The sequence below is a fragment of the Meleagris gallopavo genome, chromosome 17 (assembly GCF_000146605.3).
Source record: "Meleagris gallopavo isolate NT-WF06-2002-E0010 breed Aviagen turkey brand Nicholas breeding stock chromosome 17, Turkey_5.1, whole genome shotgun sequence".
Lineage (NCBI taxonomy): Eukaryota > Metazoa > Chordata > Aves > Galliformes > Phasianidae > Meleagris > Meleagris gallopavo.
The window spans coordinates 8,780,528-8,797,438 of record NC_015027.2 but is presented as its reverse complement, the minus strand read 5'-3'; the positions used below and the strand labels follow the sequence as shown (position 1 = coordinate 8,797,438).

General features: G+C 49.6%; 1 long non-coding RNA gene across 1 annotated transcript; it reads left to right on the top strand.

Moving 5' to 3' along the window:
• Positions 1-14,720: 14,720 nt before the first annotated feature.
• Positions 14,721-16,905, top strand: LOC109370355. Its single transcript, XR_002120429.2, has 3 exons — positions 14,721-15,466; positions 15,894-15,962; positions 16,197-16,905. It is a non-coding gene; the product is annotated as an uncharacterized LOC109370355 (long non-coding RNA).
• The last annotated feature ends 6 nt before the right edge of the window (positions 16,906-16,911 follow it).

The following is a 16,911-nucleotide window of genomic DNA, read 5'->3' as shown; positions in this document are numbered from 1 at the left end:
TCTGCTGAAACCCAGTGCCAATAGGACAACATTAGTGACATCTTTTAAAAGGTAGGAAGAGAGCAAAGTAATGCTGGAGAAGTTTGGCTCCAGCTGCAGCGTGCATTGTTAGCATGGCAGTGTCACTTGTGCTCCTTTTGCAGGAAACAATTCTCCCCAGCCACAGCCTCAGAAATACATTCACCAGTGTCTGTGGTGCCACTGGGGAGCTCAGTAGACAAGGCAAAAAGCCTTGAGATACTGCATGTCAGTCTATCTCTCACTGTAATTATCTTTATTGATTGGAGAATCATTTACATTTCCATATCTCTGAGTTACCTGTTAGCACGACTGTTTAGATGTGTTCGTGGATCAGATTTCAAGAGATTTTATCCCAGGGAAAGAATGTCTTGTTAGATGTGAACTGTATGCAGGTCTCAGAAGAGAGGGAAAGGCGCTTTGTGGCAAGAAATGATGCCAGAAGGCTATCACTGCAGGGAGAAGAGAGGAAGCGGCTGTGTCAGCAAAGCCATTTTTCACAGCATCCCGAACACCCAGCAATGCCCCATGTGGACTTCCTCTATTTAGAAGACCTCAATATTTGCTCAGAATAAAATAAAGAGGAGGAAGACATAAGGACACAGAGCCACAAACCAGAAATTCTTCCTTCCTATAGGCTTGCAGTGTGTCCGGCGGGGATAGCTCTTGCTGCAGACAGAAATACCAGCTGAATTAAAGCTTGGGAGCAGCTGAGAATGGCTCCTCCAAGTGCACTCTCTCCTGACCCTTGCTTCCTTCTGCCGATGGGAATCCTGCTTCTTTCCTACATGGCTACCCCAGCCTGCTGGTGGGGACGTGGAGTGTCTATGGGAAGGGAGGGCAGAGCAGGACCAGCTCTGGGTGCAGACACATGGGCTGCTGGCTGCTGGACACCCCCAACCTCAGCTTCTGTCTCCCCCAGGTTGGCCTCGTGCTGCTGCCTGCTCAGCCTCACTGAGCCCAGATGCAGAATCCGAGCTTTAAAATGGATGTTTTTCACATTAAAGAGCTACACAAACATTTTATTTCCCATTTGTGGCCCTTTTGCAAACAGCGTAGAATCCGCTCTTTCCTGCGGAAGATTTGTGTCCAAGGGAGCTCCCAGGCTAACATAAAGCTGCCCGTACTTCCAAGAGGCCTCTCTGGTAAGCTCTTATTTCTTGGATTCCTTCCCAAAATGAGGCAGTATCACTTATGGGAAGCGGCAAACAGAAGTGATATGAAGCACTGAGAAAGCCTTCCAGTTTCAGCAGAGGCACAAGTGTCATCTCTCCACAGAAATATCAATTATACTTCCTGTACAGCTAATGAGATAGCAGTTGGCAAACATTAGCAGGTAAACAGTCAGACACGGCAGAGCACACCGTTTGGGTTTCTTGAATTAAATTTTCCCATTATTTAAGCGTCCCTGAGCTCTGCGTCCGCTGGCATGCCCAGATAAAGAGCCCACGATGATGAGCCATGCAATGCTCATGGGCTGTGTGCATCGCTGCTATGCCTCGTGCAGCCTTAGTGGTTGGTTTTGGGGCTCAGGAGGGCAGCAGCAGAGCCCCACTGTGAGGTCCCAGTGCTGGGGAAGCCCGTGTGAGAGAGCAGCTTAACCCTAAACACGGCTATCTCACATCATAAGGGCTTCCTTTGCTCATTTTTACTGCTCTGCTCTTTTTTTGAAGAATAAGAGAGTAAATCTGATTCAGAGTTATTATTAATCCCATATGCAGCTTATGAGGAGAGGAAAAAGCAGTAATTAAATGCAGTCATAAGTTAAAAGAATTGAACGCTTGCCTCTTGCTTGCCCAATATCTGGCGAGTGCCATGTGTTTACTCAGTCATCTGCTGAACCAGAGCCTTTCAAAGCTGCCCGTGTTCCTCATGGAGAGCACCCCACTCCCCACAGGTGACCTCTGGGGCACAGACATAGTGGGATTCCATGGGATGCCCTGATTTCTCAAGATTGCTGCATGCAATGGATGGATGCTGCATGCATGGGGCCCTGGGCAGCCTGAACGGATGGGGGGCACCCAGCCTGCAGCAGGGGGTTGGATGATCTTTAAGTTCTTCTCCAACCTAAGCCATGCTCTGAACTTAGAAGCTCAAATCTCTCCCCAGAAGGCCTCTCCCACAGCCCTGTGGGATCCGTGCCCTTTCTTATACATATATATATACTTATATACACTTCACCTGCAAAGAGCTGGACAGGAGGAGGTCCTACACAATTTACAAGCCAGCTGCCAGGCCATACAAGGTTGAGGTAACTTCCCTAGGTCAAAGTAAAGTGCAAAAGAAGTTAAATGTGCTCTAGGCTTTTTCTGAAAGAGATTTCCTCATTCTGAGAGATTCTAGTGTGCAGTTTTGTTAAGAGGGGATGGTATAGATCTTCACCTAGAGAAGAAGAAAGTTTTTGCTTGTTACCCACTGGAGCTCCTTTCCTGCAGCAAGAGCATTTGGGGACTATCTTTCTAGACAGAGCATATGGGAGCTGTTTGGAAAAAAGGCTGAGGTTAACAGTAAGGTGTGGGCACAGCCATCCGTGTGGGGCCAGGTGCAGTGCTCCCCTCTGCCCACAGTTCTGGTGGCTCTGTGTTCCCACCCATCCCTCCTTTCCCTCTCTCTTGTTATTCCCTCCATCCAGAGGATCATTTTTCAGACAGCCCCAGCGCTTTGCCCTGCAGTCAGACTATTTAGTCTGGTTTTGGTGACCCTGTCTGACTGCTCAAGAATAAGCTCTCAGGTTTCTCTTTTCTCTGCAATCACTACTAATTTTTTTTTAAACAAATACATACCTTTGAGCCTCAGCCTTTCAGAAGGACTTAAGGTGGACCAATTCTCCTTCCTCTGTGCAAAGAGAAACGCTCAGAATAGCGTTGGGATTTGCATTCCTTTGCAATTGTGCTATGTGGAGTGCAAGGTTACCTTCCCTTATTAGTCTTTGTGGAGTGGCCATTCAGAACTAGCATTTATAAATATATAAGTTTAGGGATACCTATGTTCTGTACACGGGCAGTACTGATCTCCAAGCCTTGCAGTGAAGACGCCTCTAGAATTTTCTTTCGAAAAGTGATGCTATAACTTTTGGTCTGACTAATATGTGCTGAAAAAGCTCATTGTGCTTTAAACGTTAATTCCAAAAGCTTTAAGAAAAAAAAAATAATAATAATTCCCATAAGCTCTCTTCTTTGTGCTGCTCAACCATTGTCTGTAGCCCCTATTGAGGGTTCACTTTGTGCGTCTGCATTGTGAGCTCCGTGCGGAGTCAGCAGAAAGCGCTCCTGCTCAGGATGGATGGCGATGGCTGCTCACCAGTTCATTTTGCTTTAATTACTCTACACAAGTCGAAGTCGCTGATCACTCATCATGGGCTTTGCATTTTAGACGCCATTTCTCCCGCTTCTAAAACAAATTGGGTGTAAGTGCCCTTCATCCACCAAGTGGTGGGCAAGGCATGGGGGTGGGGGAGCGCAGGTACGTGTTAACAACCCAGAGTGCTTTTGCAGAGTGACTTGCTGGGAAAAGAAAATAGCAGAAAAGAGACTTGAAGGAATTCGGAGCCGTTTCGGTGAGGCCCAGCCTGCTCCCTTGCCCCTTGCAAAGCTCGTCGCGTGGAGCAGCCTCCAGCTATGACAATAAACACCTCTGCTGCAACCTGCCTCTCATTTGCATATTAGCAGCCTTAATTCTGATGAAATATGCAAATGTATGCAAAATGAAATTCATCTCATAATGACACGAGGCGATTAAACAATTTTTATGCTTAAATATTCTGTTTAATGAAATCAAACAGACCCATGCGTGTGACAAATTTGCCTCAGCATGGAGAAATTAGAGGATATCAAAAAACCAACGCAGAATTCCAAATGCAGGATGAGCTGCACCAGGCACTGCCATCACCTTTGCAGTGTGATGCTGGTCAGTGGCCAAACGAACTGGAGATTTTGTTGGTAGGAACTGATGAGTTAGTGGTGAGGCGCTTTGCTTCACAGCCTCCAAAGAAATCCCATTCTCTGGCTGTCTTTTATTTATGTTCCCAATGTTACATCTGCAGCTACTGCTGGAGGACGTAAGTGGATGGGGCACCTCGAGCTGCTCTGGATGTGAGGAGTTGGCTGTGAGATTGCACCATCACCACACCGACCTCTCCATCTTCCTGAGTGCAGAAAGTGGGAAGAGGCTATTTTTCTGTGCAGCTGTGGGGGAATGTGTTTATTTCCATCAGCATGGACTGCACCCCATCCTCCTCACTCCTTTCCTCCTTCTCCCACGTCCCTCCCATGCCAGCAGCGCTGGTGCTGCTATGGCCCCAAGGATGCTGCAGGGCAGTGCAGAGCTGCTATCTCTGCAGGCTGCATGGAACCAGCAGCACAGTGCAGGGCTGGGGGAGCAGCACGCGAGGCCATTATCACCCAGCATTTCATTTCAGTTTTACTCTACATCCATCAAGCCCGTGGATTTCTAAGGCACATATAAGGTGACAGTGATGTTAGCCATGGGGAAGTAACCTACTTTTCGAGGAGAAGGAACTAGTTAGGGATTATTTCCAGCTTGGTGGCCTGCTCCTCCTCTTCTCCTTGTGCTTTGGGACAGAAGTGGCCATTCCTCCTGTGGAGGTCTGGGCCCGGTGCTGGGAAATGCAACCCCCAGCCCAGGGAAGTCTGGCTGTGGCTCTGATGGCTGTGCTGACCTCAGCTGCGACATGTGGGCTGATACTGCTGATAGCTTGTCCAGATGTCACCGTGTTCCCTTTGGTTATGATATGGTAAAACCAAGGTAATTTAATATTAGTCCCATGCACACTCCTCCTTATTTTTTCTGTGGACTGGTTTTATTACATGTAACTTTTGAAAAGACATTGCTGCTGATGATTTTCCCATGTTCCAATTAATGTTGTTTTGCTAAATAATAGGTGAACCTGTGACAGATCTCACTGCTTTCTAGACCCAGAGGTGCTAAAGGACTCTTGGGTCACCTCATGAGTTTGCACCCTAAGATATATTTTACAAATACCTAGTCTGTGTTTTTATTTGTGCTTTTGTTTTGTTTTTCACACAGCTAGAACACACAACAAAAGTTTCTATTGCTTCCCTCGGGTATCTGACAAAACCTTCTGCCAGGAGAAATAAAAACGAGCACTGCTTCACTTATGCTCAGGTTCAGATCTTTATGCTGCAGCGGAGGATGCATGTGGCACTGTTCCTGCCCCTCTACCTGTGCCCAGAGGAGATGGCATGGTGCATGGTGGATCTTGGATGTCTCCAAGTGCTCTTGGTGCTCTGGAGGACCCCAGACGGGTGCTCGGTCCCCAGCTTTGCTGCAGTCACTGACAGAGCAGCTGCATTTCCATGGCCTGAAGTGATACCGCCGCTGGAAACAATCTTTGCTTTCATCCTTCACTGCAGACTCATCCCAGATCTCTTTTGCTTCTTCCCTTGTAACCTCATCCAGATTTTGATATTTCCTCCCTTACATCTCAACCATGTCAGCTGCACTGGTCCCAGCTATGTTTCTCTTGGTCACGTTCCGCATTTTCCTAATTCTTCCAGTTCCACTTCTGTTTCTGTTGGTGCATTTGCAACTTATCCCAGCTGGATCTCCTCTGTAACATTACCCATAAGGTGTTCATTCTCCTCCTACGCCCCAGTGGTGCTCAGGAGCAATCCTTGCCCTGGTGACCATCAGTGCCCACCCTTCCCTCCCCAGAATGCAGCTCCTGTGGCTCCTGGTGCCTGCAAGCAAAGCAGGAAGGGGTGTGCAGCCCCCAGGGCGTCTGCATCTGGAAATGCAATTGCTGCCTCCCGGCTCGCAGCCTCACCTTCAGCACCGCCCTCTGGTTCTGGCCTCATCCTCCCCTGAGCAGCATGTCCCCGACTTCCCCTCCTGTCATGGGGTAATGGATGATTCTAGGGAGTAGCTGATTCCAGCTGCCTGGTTTTGCTCTGTGAGCTCATTCCCATAGTCTGGACCTGTGGAGGCATGTGTGTTGCTTTCGAAATGGCCCTGATACGATGCATGCCCCGATGGACCAAGGGCATCCTAGGGAGTGACCTTGCTGTGCCAAGCCAGGCTGTATCGAGCCAAGCCACCACGCTGTGCTGTGCCATGCCTTGCTGTGCTGAGCCACATGGAGCCATGCCATACCGTGTTGCACTGTGCCATGCTATGCCATGCAGAGCTGTGCAGCACTGAACCAAGCCTGGTTAAGGACTTGGAGGAGCTGTAGGGGGATTTTTGGCACATTCTTCCCTGAGCTATGAGACCCCAACACTGAGCTCTGGGTGATCCCCTGCAGCTCCAGCGAGGGAAGGGCGTGCGCTGCCCCTGCCCCATCCCCACGCCCCATTGGCCCCGTGTGAGGCTCCTTCCCTGCCTGCCAAAGATTACACAGCGCTCGGGGCCTCGAGCTACAGCGCCGGAGCGCGGACCCCTGCCAGGCCTCATAGCACAGCCATGATGTAAGAGCAGAAAGTCAGCAGAACCCCCACCGCTCGCTGCGCGGGAGCGTTAACCCTTGGAGAAGGGGGGTGGAGGGGACCTGGGGCATCCCCATGGCCGTGGTGCACCGAGGGCTCCCTGCTCCTAGTGCTCGGCTGGCAGCTCTCAGTGCTGACCGTGTGCTCAGCCCATCCACGGGGCGTAAATCACTGCGAGGCAACAGGTCACCCGCTGGGAAGTCCTCGCGGTATCTGAGAAAGTTTATGAACTTTCGCAGCATAAAATGAATGTGACATTTCCTCACTGTGATGAATGTTCATCAGAAATGACTCGATCCAAACAACCTTGTGCTACAAAGCCATCGGGCCATGAAAGCCTGGTGACAAAACAATCTTCTTTAAGCGTGGCTGTGCTGGAATTAGAGTTGATTGCAATCATACGGCTTAATGTTGTGACTTTGTTACATTCCCATTATTTTGACAATCCGCTGCATATTTGCAGTATTTGACTGCGGATGAGTATCCTCACACAGTGAGGTGTGTACAACTGCTGTATCCATTTCTTTCTGTATCAGTTCAGCTTGATCAAGAATAGCCGATGTGCTACGTTCTTTCCTTGTTTCACTCTTCAGGTTTGCCTTTTGGGCCAATGGAAAGGACATGGGGAATGTCCCTGGGCTCCACCAAAGCACCTGAGCGTGGGGCTGGAGGTGGTGGGAACAGTCCTGTTCCTGCACCAGGAACTTTTCCTTCAGGGACCAGCCAAGCAACGCCTAAATAAATAGGCAAATGCAGTTCCAAGCTCATATCATGTTACAGTAATCAGAGGATAAAATTGTTTTTCTCTGTGACCTTGTTACAACCATTTGCGAAGTCTGTGGAGAAAACTGCATGTCTAAATCAATCCTCCCCTTAGTGAGCATCACTGGAGCTCTCCCTGAAGCAAATTAAAAGGAGCTGTGAAGGAACCAGGGCTCAGCGCTGCACGAGGCTGCGGGCACTGCTGCCCGGGGTGGGGCCCGACAGCGCCCGCTAATTGATTTGCTTTTGATACTGTGAGCTGGAGTTTATTGTAAAAACTCCCGGCACGATTGGAGGGCTGCCTGTTATTATCAGTCTAAATAAATACGGGTTAGCAACAAATTTGAACCATCTGCTCGGGATGAAGCTGTCTCTCTGTTAAGGCTTTCCCAGCGCAATGCCTTGCACCAGTGATGGAGTGTGAGCCCCAGGGCCATGCTCAGCATGCAGGGTGTCTGCAGCCACGGTGCCTGTGAGGCTGCAAACCCTCAGGCCTGTGTGGATGTTAAGGCAGAGAGTGCGTGTTCAGCGTCTCTATTTTAAACTCATGGACAGACGCTTTTTCCACAATAATGGCTTATGCCAAAGAGCTGAAATCAGAGGGAGAGGCTGCCCAGGAGAGCTGAGGAGCTGCCTGAGCAGTGGGGAAAGGTGGCTGTGGATGGGGACAGGGGTGGGAATGGGGATGGGGGCTGTGCTGGTGAGTGGATGCTCAGTGCAGTATGATCTGGCCCCAGGGTTCTCTGGCACGCAGGGGTTAAAGGACTGGGTTTGGCAGCGCTGGGAGATAAGATAACCCTGATGGAGGGAGGGAGGAGGGTTTTCTCACAGGAACCTTGTGGGAAAAGCAGAACCTGGTGTTGTGGTTCACTAACTGCCCACTAATGATATCCCCGAGGGAGCCGGTCAGGCATCATAAAATCAGGCAGTTTGCCCCGGAAATAGGTGAGGAGATGTAAATGTGGCACCCTGCAGGGGCTGACGTCTCACCAGGTGGCTGGCTTGGTGCAGGGACAGCTTTGGTGCTGTGTGGGACAGGGGCTCACCACTGGCTGCAGGGAGCCCATCACCGCGCTGCCTTGTCCCCAGCCCCACGCATTGCAGCAGCTCATTAGGCTGGTAGTGTGCCCCCAAGAGCCTGGAGTGTTTGTGCAGCTGAGCTCCAGCAGGAACAGTGCCCGTGATCATGCATCCCCCCACATCTCACCTGTGGCACTGGGACAGGCAGGGCTGGCTAGGAGCCTGAAGTTCAGCTCAGATGAGCACCCGTGCTCAGAGGCATTTGATGCTTGCTGGACATGAATGAGGCTGGAAATCTGGGTATATTTCAACATCAGTGCAGCTCTGAGAGGGACCTTGGGGCTGCTGATGCAACAAGCAGTTTATTTTTGGATGCATGGAATGGTTGGTGCTGCCTAAACACTAACGAAGCTATTAGTGGAGACAGTGTGTGGACGCACTGGGAATTAAGCACTGGAGGATGTGGCAGAGCAAGGATCTACTTTAAAGTGGATTCCCCATGCTCTAGGAATTCAGAACACCTTGGCCACCTTTATCACTTCTCCTGCACATCTGAGACAGGCCAGAGCCTGTCAGCCAGTAACTGTGCTTCCTCCTGCATCCGGGCTCTGCTCCCACTCTTCACCCAGCACAATCCCATCTCCCCGCTGCTGGACAGCAGCCAAATGCAATCGGTTCTCTGAAAGACTTGCTAAATACGTTCAGCAAAAGAATTTAATTAGCCTCTTTCTCTTCCACGTGAAGCTTTAAGAAAAAAAAAAAGAAAAAAGAAAAAAAAAAGAAGAAAAAGAAAAGGAAAAAAGCTCCCCATTCTAAGTCCATCTCCTCAGCTCCTTGTCATGGCTCTGCCGCTCTCTGTGGGATTTTTATGCATCTCCAGAAAGGAAAGTCATGCCTGGTTGGGCAGAGCCTGTCCTGCCTGTGCATGACGACTGCCCTGAGTGCATCAGCAGAAGGCTCTGTGCATCCCTCTTGCCTCCTGTTTGGAGGTTAAAGGATCGCTTGGTTGTTGGGATCTTTGCTTTCAGCCCAAACTCCTGCAAGGGATGAATCATAGCTGCATAACTTTGGCTGAGCGTGCACGCTTTTTGCTGAGACACATGAGTACTGGGGAACACAGGGGACTGGCACGTGTCCCTTGTCAGAGGGAGCACCAAGCAGCCCTGCCAAGGCTTCCTCTGCTCTGCCCGGCGCTGCACCCACACATCCTGGCACAGGGGAAAATCTGACTCGTGGGGCAGCAGCACTGCAGCAAAGGGCAGAGGTGCTGTGAGCACGGCCCTGTGCAAGCTGGGTGCCTGTAACTGCTGGGTGCTGTGCGATGGGGCACAGCCAGGTGCATGGGGCTGAGCCTGGCCTCCCCGCCCACTGCAGACACAGGGCGCAGACCTGCTGTGCTGACACTGAGCACTGTTTGTGCAGCTGATGTCTAGACCTGGATAAACTGTGCTTGCTTCCACTGCAGTGCCAAAAACCATACCAGAAATCCTTCCCTCTGTGGTAAGGGTGGATGAGCATAGTTCTGGTGCCTTCCCCAGCTGTGGGGCTTAGCAACGCGTGTGCCATGGCAGTGATTGGGTACCTGGCACGGCCCTGCTCTGCCCCCCAGAACTCAAGGCATGGGCACCCCACAGTGGGGCCGGAGGCTGCCAGGTTAATGAGCAGGGAGCAATCTGTTATGGAATTTATGAAATGTTATGTAACTGCGAGGAACCCATAGACAGACTCTCTTAAAATGATATCCTTGTTAATAATCTCCTTCATCCATCACTTTTGCTCGGGGATCCTCTTGCTTTTATGGAGAGCATAAATTACTGGGGCTGAGGAGGGGCTGGGAGCTCTGACAGGATTCATATCTTCATTGCATCCAGGTCATACCCGCATCACCCTGTGCCCACAAGGACAGTGCCAGGAGTGGGGTTTAGTGCCCATACCCCAACCCCACCCTGCAGCGTTGGGAGCAGCAGAGCACACTGTCCTCTGTCTGCCCTGAGGTCTGACAGCACTTCCTCAGCCCTCCCCAGGTTCCTCGGGCACTTACCCAGAATCACTCATCACTTCTGCAGATCTTGGCCATCGCTCTTGCTTCATAGCATCTGTGCAATGCTGATGTTGGCTTTCGTGAGAAGCTAAGGGTTAAGGGAAAGGGATCAAACCACAGAAGATATAGTGAATACAGCTTTTCTTGCTCAGGCTGCGTTGTGATATATTTAAACTTTCATTTAGCATAAATACTGTAGGTCAAACACCAGACAGATTCACCAATTATATTTTCCCCTATTAGATGAAATATGTTTCTAATTTGGCTATAGTTTTGTTTTATTAGACCTATGGCAGCGAGGGTGACCCTGCTTCAAAATAACCTTTTCAGATTATTTAGCCTTTGTCTTTTGCAAATGGGATTTGATAAAGCAAAAATGTGCCAGTCTATTTTTTAAGGGAGGGTGATGTGAACCCAATTCTTTTCTTCGGTTGAGCTGGGGACCACTGGAGTGCAGCACTGCCCATTGTGAGGCAGTGCATTCCAGCAGCTCCCTGCACACCCAATGCTCTAGAACAGTATTTATTCATTTGGACCAACTGATCATTGTCTCTAAAATGTCACAAAATACAATGTTAGTGTTTCCTGGGCTTAAATGCTTCCAGGTCTTCGAGTGCTGGTTAGGAGCAGCACACAGTGCGATGCGTTGGCCCCAGCTCAGATCTCCATGTTCTTAAAAGTAAGATAGAGAGCTGTGAGCCGGCGAGCATGCACCCAGCGGGTATCTTTTAGGATCAGCTCTTGCTTTTTGTATGCGGTGAAAAACAGCTAGATTAGGTATTTTTACTTTGCACGATTCCATTTTTCTCCCAGCTTATCTGATCCGCTTATTTTACCAAGGGCTTTATTTCCTTCAGGCTCTGAGGCTCCGAAGCTCAAAGCTTCCCAGCGACCGGGGCTTCGCTCAGCCCCGTGCCAGATACACATCAGCCCTGGTGGCTGTGCACTATTGCTGCTGTTATCACTCTGTCGCTGACAAATCCCCACAGCTCACCTGGCCACAGCCCCACAGCACTGATGACGGTGGGCATCACATCCCCTGTATCCACGCACAGCTCAGGGCTGGTGACTCTCAGTGATGGAGTCACCACACTGCCATCCTGGTAACGAATGGCCGTATTGAATGGTAAAGATAACAGCGGAGCTTGTAACTTGGAAATTAAAACCAGCTTGAAACCTGGATGGAACTCGTGCTGAAAATGATCCTTAAGAAAATATTTGGAATTGAGGAAGTTGTGCCTTAAAATTGTCTGAAATTCAGAGTCTTTAGCAAATATTAAATATTTAATGAGGCACAATCATAGAATTATGGAATCACAGAATGGCTGAGGTTGGAGGGGGCCTTATAGATCCCCCAGCCCTGCCGTGTGCTGGCTGCCCCCAGCTCAGGCTGCCCATCCATGGCCTCGGGCACCTCCAGGGATGGGGCACCACAGCTCTGGGCAGCACTGCCAGGGCGTCACAGCCCTCTGAGTGAGGAATTGCTTCCTCACATCCAACCACAATCTCCCCCTCTTAGGACTGTGTGCATGGGCAAAAGTCTATGCTCCCCCCCAAGCCACCCCCAGTTAGTTCTCCCATGCCCACACTCAGGTGCTCACAGGACCATGAGGGCTCTGACTGCTCCCACTTGCTCTCAAGGCTGCTGTCTGTGCAATTCCCCCATTTTTTTTTGGTTGTTCACACGTTTTCACCCAGGTGCTTTGTCCGGTTGTATTAAAGGATAATTCTGGATTATACATGATGCAGATATATAAGGGAGGGAAGAAAGGGAATTTTTGAGGTAGAAACCTAGCTTGTAATATCAGCCCTGGGATATATGGCCTGGGGACAACACAGCTCATACGCTGAATTCTGTCCTGTGGAAAGGGATGGTTTAGTGAACTGAGGGTGCAGAACAGCAGCACATGAAAGAGGAGCAGGTGCAGGGTGCCAGAACACTGCTCAGTTTCTCAATGCTGATCACAGAAATTCCCAGACCCCAAAAACTGAAAGGGGAGGAATTTTCCAAAATGGTGAAATCTCCAAATAAGAACAGACACAAGTGCTTGAGAAACAATCCCCTGACCTGAACGCTTTCAATTACAGCAACCATAAATTTCATTTACAGTCCTATTAAAGCACACCCTATTTATATGTCTGCTAACTGTCCCAGAGCCTGATGGAAGGTACTGGAGACTGAAAAACAACCAGGATTATTAAAAGCAAAATTAGCATAAATAAGATAGCTGGGTGTTTGGGGCAAAGTGCCCCTGGAACGACTTCTGCTGCATAAGGCATAGCTGGAGAAGTTTGTCAGTAGTGGAAAAGTTATTTTCCTAAATGGACATTAATGTTTTTCCCATTAATTGGAAGAAATTCTGAAGCAGTGGAAAACCTCAAAGTGATATCACTTTGAAAAGTTGCAAAAAATTCACACTGAAAAGGCTTATGAAACTCAGACTTTTCCCAACCAAAAGTGACTTTGAGATGAGCCCCTCTTCGTGCCCACCACGGGTTGCTGGTGGATGGGTAGGGCAGTGCAGGGTTATGCCCATGGAGGAGTAGCTACCACTGCCACCTGCCAAGAGCCACTGAGAAGCATGGACCTGGTCTTCAGGAAGCTGAGCCCAGGGTTGGGGAGCTGGCATTGCACTGGCATCGATATAAGCATCAGCATCAGCACTGGCATCAGCACGGCACCCAGCAGTGTCCCCATACCCAGCCATGTCCCTGTGCCAGTGTGTGCTCAGCCCTTGGTGCGTGCAGACCACCACTGACCGGGCAGCACAGCCAGTACATCCATTAGCCACTTGCATAACTGTTTGCAGAACTGGAACCTTGATATGCTTTCAGTGCTTCCCAACACTCTCAGTCCCCCAGTATCTCCCTGCTCCCTCGGACACACTCTGTTCCAATACAAATAGAGAGCTTTCTGGGAATGTGATTTATTTCCCCTAATTCTGATCTCTTCTTGCATTCTTCAGTTTTAGAAGCAGAACCCGTGAAGAGTTTGGCTGACATGAGTATTTGTGGAAAGGTTTCCTTTTTTTTCTCCCATCTTCCATATTTTTCTCAAAAACAGCTACCTAAATCCAAATAAGATTAAGAGAAAAACCTCTAAAATGGGTTACATTCATTTAGAAACTAGATCCTTTGTAACGATGAAAGAAGCACAATATTCTTATGTAATAAGTCCTGCTTTATAAATGCATTAATTCTTAAATTATATTGTTTTAATAAACAAGGCTCTAGACATGCCCAAGGGCACTGTTATTCTCAGAAGAGTTTTCCAAGAAGGCTTGTGTTGTTGGATTATTATTCCATGACTTCCAAGTTCACTGACTGGAGCTATTTTTTCTAATACTCATATTGCAGTAAAAATAACAACTTTCAAATACTTTGTCAAGAAGATTGGGAATCAAAATGGAAACTATTTGTGTAGGATGAGAAGTGCTGAAAGCCTCTCGTTTCATGCAATTAGATTTGGAATCTGGGGCCTGGCTCACAAAAAAAGGAAAAAAAAAAGAAGTGTTTTTAGAAGGCTGCACTGATAGGGGGAGGTGGAGGAGATGTGGGTCGACGCACCGCGAGCTCACCCCACTTGGGGATGTGCATGGGGCACACAGCCAGAAGACCTGAAAGCTGCAGGTCCAGTGACAGCATGCGCCACCCTCACCAGGAAAACACACAGAGGATGTTCTGACACCATCCCATCCCCAGTGCCATGTTGGTGCCCAAAGCTGGGCCCAGCAGCGCTCTGCCACGCACGGTTCTGACTCCGCCAGCTCCTTCATAAGCGGATACGAAAGAAGGGAAATCTCACCCATTTGTGCCTCTGTCAAGTATCTTCTGCCTCATTTCCTTAAGTTATTAGCGCTCTTTTATTGGGTTTGGCTTGCAGGAGGATGACTATTTCATCCGTCAAATCAGAATCTTTTTAACGCTAATACCGAATTTATAGAAGTGGTTAAACGAAGTGTTGACAATATGGACAATGTGTTTCTGATTAACGCTGCAATTTAAAGTGAAACTGCCAACTGCCTGGAGTTACTAAAACAGTGCTGCATTTTTCCAGGCCCTGCAGGCTCGAGCTCGGCGTCACAGCAAGCAGATGTCGGCACCGCGCTGCACTTGCGCTGATGGCCTCTGCCACCAGAGCTCCTTCCCACAGTTGTGTTTGTCCTTTGCTCTTCCCCTTCGGGTGCACTGGCATTTCAGTTTGCTGACTTTTCCCTGCCCTACGGAGCAGTGTCTTCAGGTACTGGGTGCTCTCTGGTTCCCAGTGCTAAGTATCACTCCCATGGCACAAGCACCCAGAATGGGGATGGGACAGAGCACAACAGCCAGCCCCTTTCTCTATGAAGGGTAGGAAAGCAGACTCAAATATCTCAATTAATTAATTATATCTTTTTAATATTGTGAGAAACAAAAGGAGTTGTACCCATAGAATGGCAACAGGAACAAAAGGAGAGTGGGGAGTGCAAGCAGAGCTGAGCCATCACTGCAGCATCCAACAGAGCAGTGTGATCACAGCCCTCTTGAGAAGCATCACTTCCACCTGAAACTTCCTCTGAGAGTGCTCACAAGAGTGGGAGCTTTGATCCCCTCCCTCCCCTTGCTCGTTAATCGCCCTCAGTTGCAATACTGAACTTCTGAAATTCAACAGCTACTAAAACATAAGGCATTGAGGGCTTGGAAAGTCTCGCAGAGCTGGAGGTTTTGCAGAATGTTTTGGCTTCTCCAAGTTCAGAGCTACAGTGCAAGTTCAGGAGTTCTCAGTTAAAGCTGCTGGTTTGTGTTCAAGGGTGGTTCAGGTTTGGAATGAGCAATATCTCTCCCCTGTACACAGCACAGGACCAAACCATTACCCCCCTTCCCTCCCAGTAGCATCCTTATGCTACCAGCCCACACCTCTATGCTGCACAGCCTCTCTCCTTCCTGAGCTCAGGGGGGATCCACTGCAAATTAATAGTGATTGAACTATGCTAATGGCAGTCCCACTGTTTATCCCCTGCTGATGTTTGCAAGGGCATTCAGCTGGTGTCCCTCTTAGCAGTATAAATTTCACCTGTGCTGAAGGAGCTGAGGGCACTGCAGCAGTAAATCTCTAGTGCTTGGGGCTCTGTAAGACCAGGCTCAGCCCCGTGTAATGCCAAGGAGGAGATGATTTCCAGGCTGGGTATGTGCTTGAGATAAAATAAGATCCCTTTTAAACCTTCCCTCAAATCTTGAACTAAAGCCAGGCTGCTTGTTTCCTGAGGTCCCTTTTCCTCCCCAGTCTTTTACAGCCCTCCTCCCCTGCCCATCCCCAGAGTGCTCCAGCCCCTGTCTGGCCTTGTTTAAGAGTCAGTTTCAATAGTACCTTTGTTAAGGGAGAAATCTCATTAAATGTGAGGTAAGAGGAAATGAAAAAGTGTAAAATACCCAGATTTATTACCTGTTGTCTTCTGAGCATTTGAAAATCAGGAGCTGGGGGCAAAGGGGTGAGTGGTATCAAAGCTCTGAGCCTTAACATTGCTGCACTGTTGCCTTCTGCTCTGAGGGCGCTGCTTGCTTGTAGCACTGGCTTATTGCAGGGAAGATGATAGGAGTTTCATGTTTTTCAGGACAGAGAAGAATTGGCCCTAACGTACACAACCACTGGCTTGGAGCTCTGTTAGCCCATGCATGTGAAGGTAAGTATGTTTACTTGTTAAACTCAGAATTCTTTCTTGGTTCACAGGGAAGGATTTCCCAGGATTAGTACTGTCTCACTTTTTCTACTTTCAAAAGTGAACAGAGGAGCAGAGCCTACTGGATTAGCGTGGGGTTTAATAGCACTGTTACTAAGGGAGTGAGACAGGGCCTGGCTGAGCACTTCTCTATGCACCTTAAGTTCTCCCCTTTGCTGTCTCTCCCACCTCCTGCAGCAAGCCAAGCAGGAACTGCAGGAACCACCACCTCCATCCCTGTCTCAGTGCAGCCCCGGGTGCTTTTGGCCCAGCGCTCACTGTGTGCAATGGGAGCAGCGTTGCTCAGCTCAGCCTCTGCAGTCCTCAGAGTGCTCCATACTGCCCTATGCCTGGTACTTTTAGAACACTGCTCCTGGTATGTGCTACGTATGGAGCTAGAGCTCTGCCTCTCACCTTCACTGTACTTTCTGGATTGATGTGCTGCTTGCTGTAGTCCTTTAAATGAATTAGTTGGTGGGGAGTAATGAGATAATTTGCGATGTACGGGGTGGTGGCAGCACCTGTGACAAACGCATCACCCCGGGGCTGGGAACAGGAGGGGCTGAGCATTGCTTCCCGAACACGCTGCAGCTCCCGGCTCGCTGTCGGACCGTTACCATGGCAAACAGCCTCCCTCTCCCCTTCTCCCAGCCCTCCGGCTGTACCATCAGCACATCGGTATTTCTGCACGAGCACGCGGGAAGGGTGCGAGGAGACGTTGCAGGTGCTGCCTTTGGCCGGGTCCCAGAGCCGGGCCGGGCCGCGGGGACCGCACGCCCTCCAGAGCCCGGGTCGGGTTCGGCAGCGCCTTTGTGCTCCCGGCCGCGGTGAGACAAAGGGCTCCGGGCTGCGGCGGAGAGCAGCGCCCGCAGCTGCCGCTCTGTGCCGTCCTCGCCTGCAGGGGCAGCGCCGC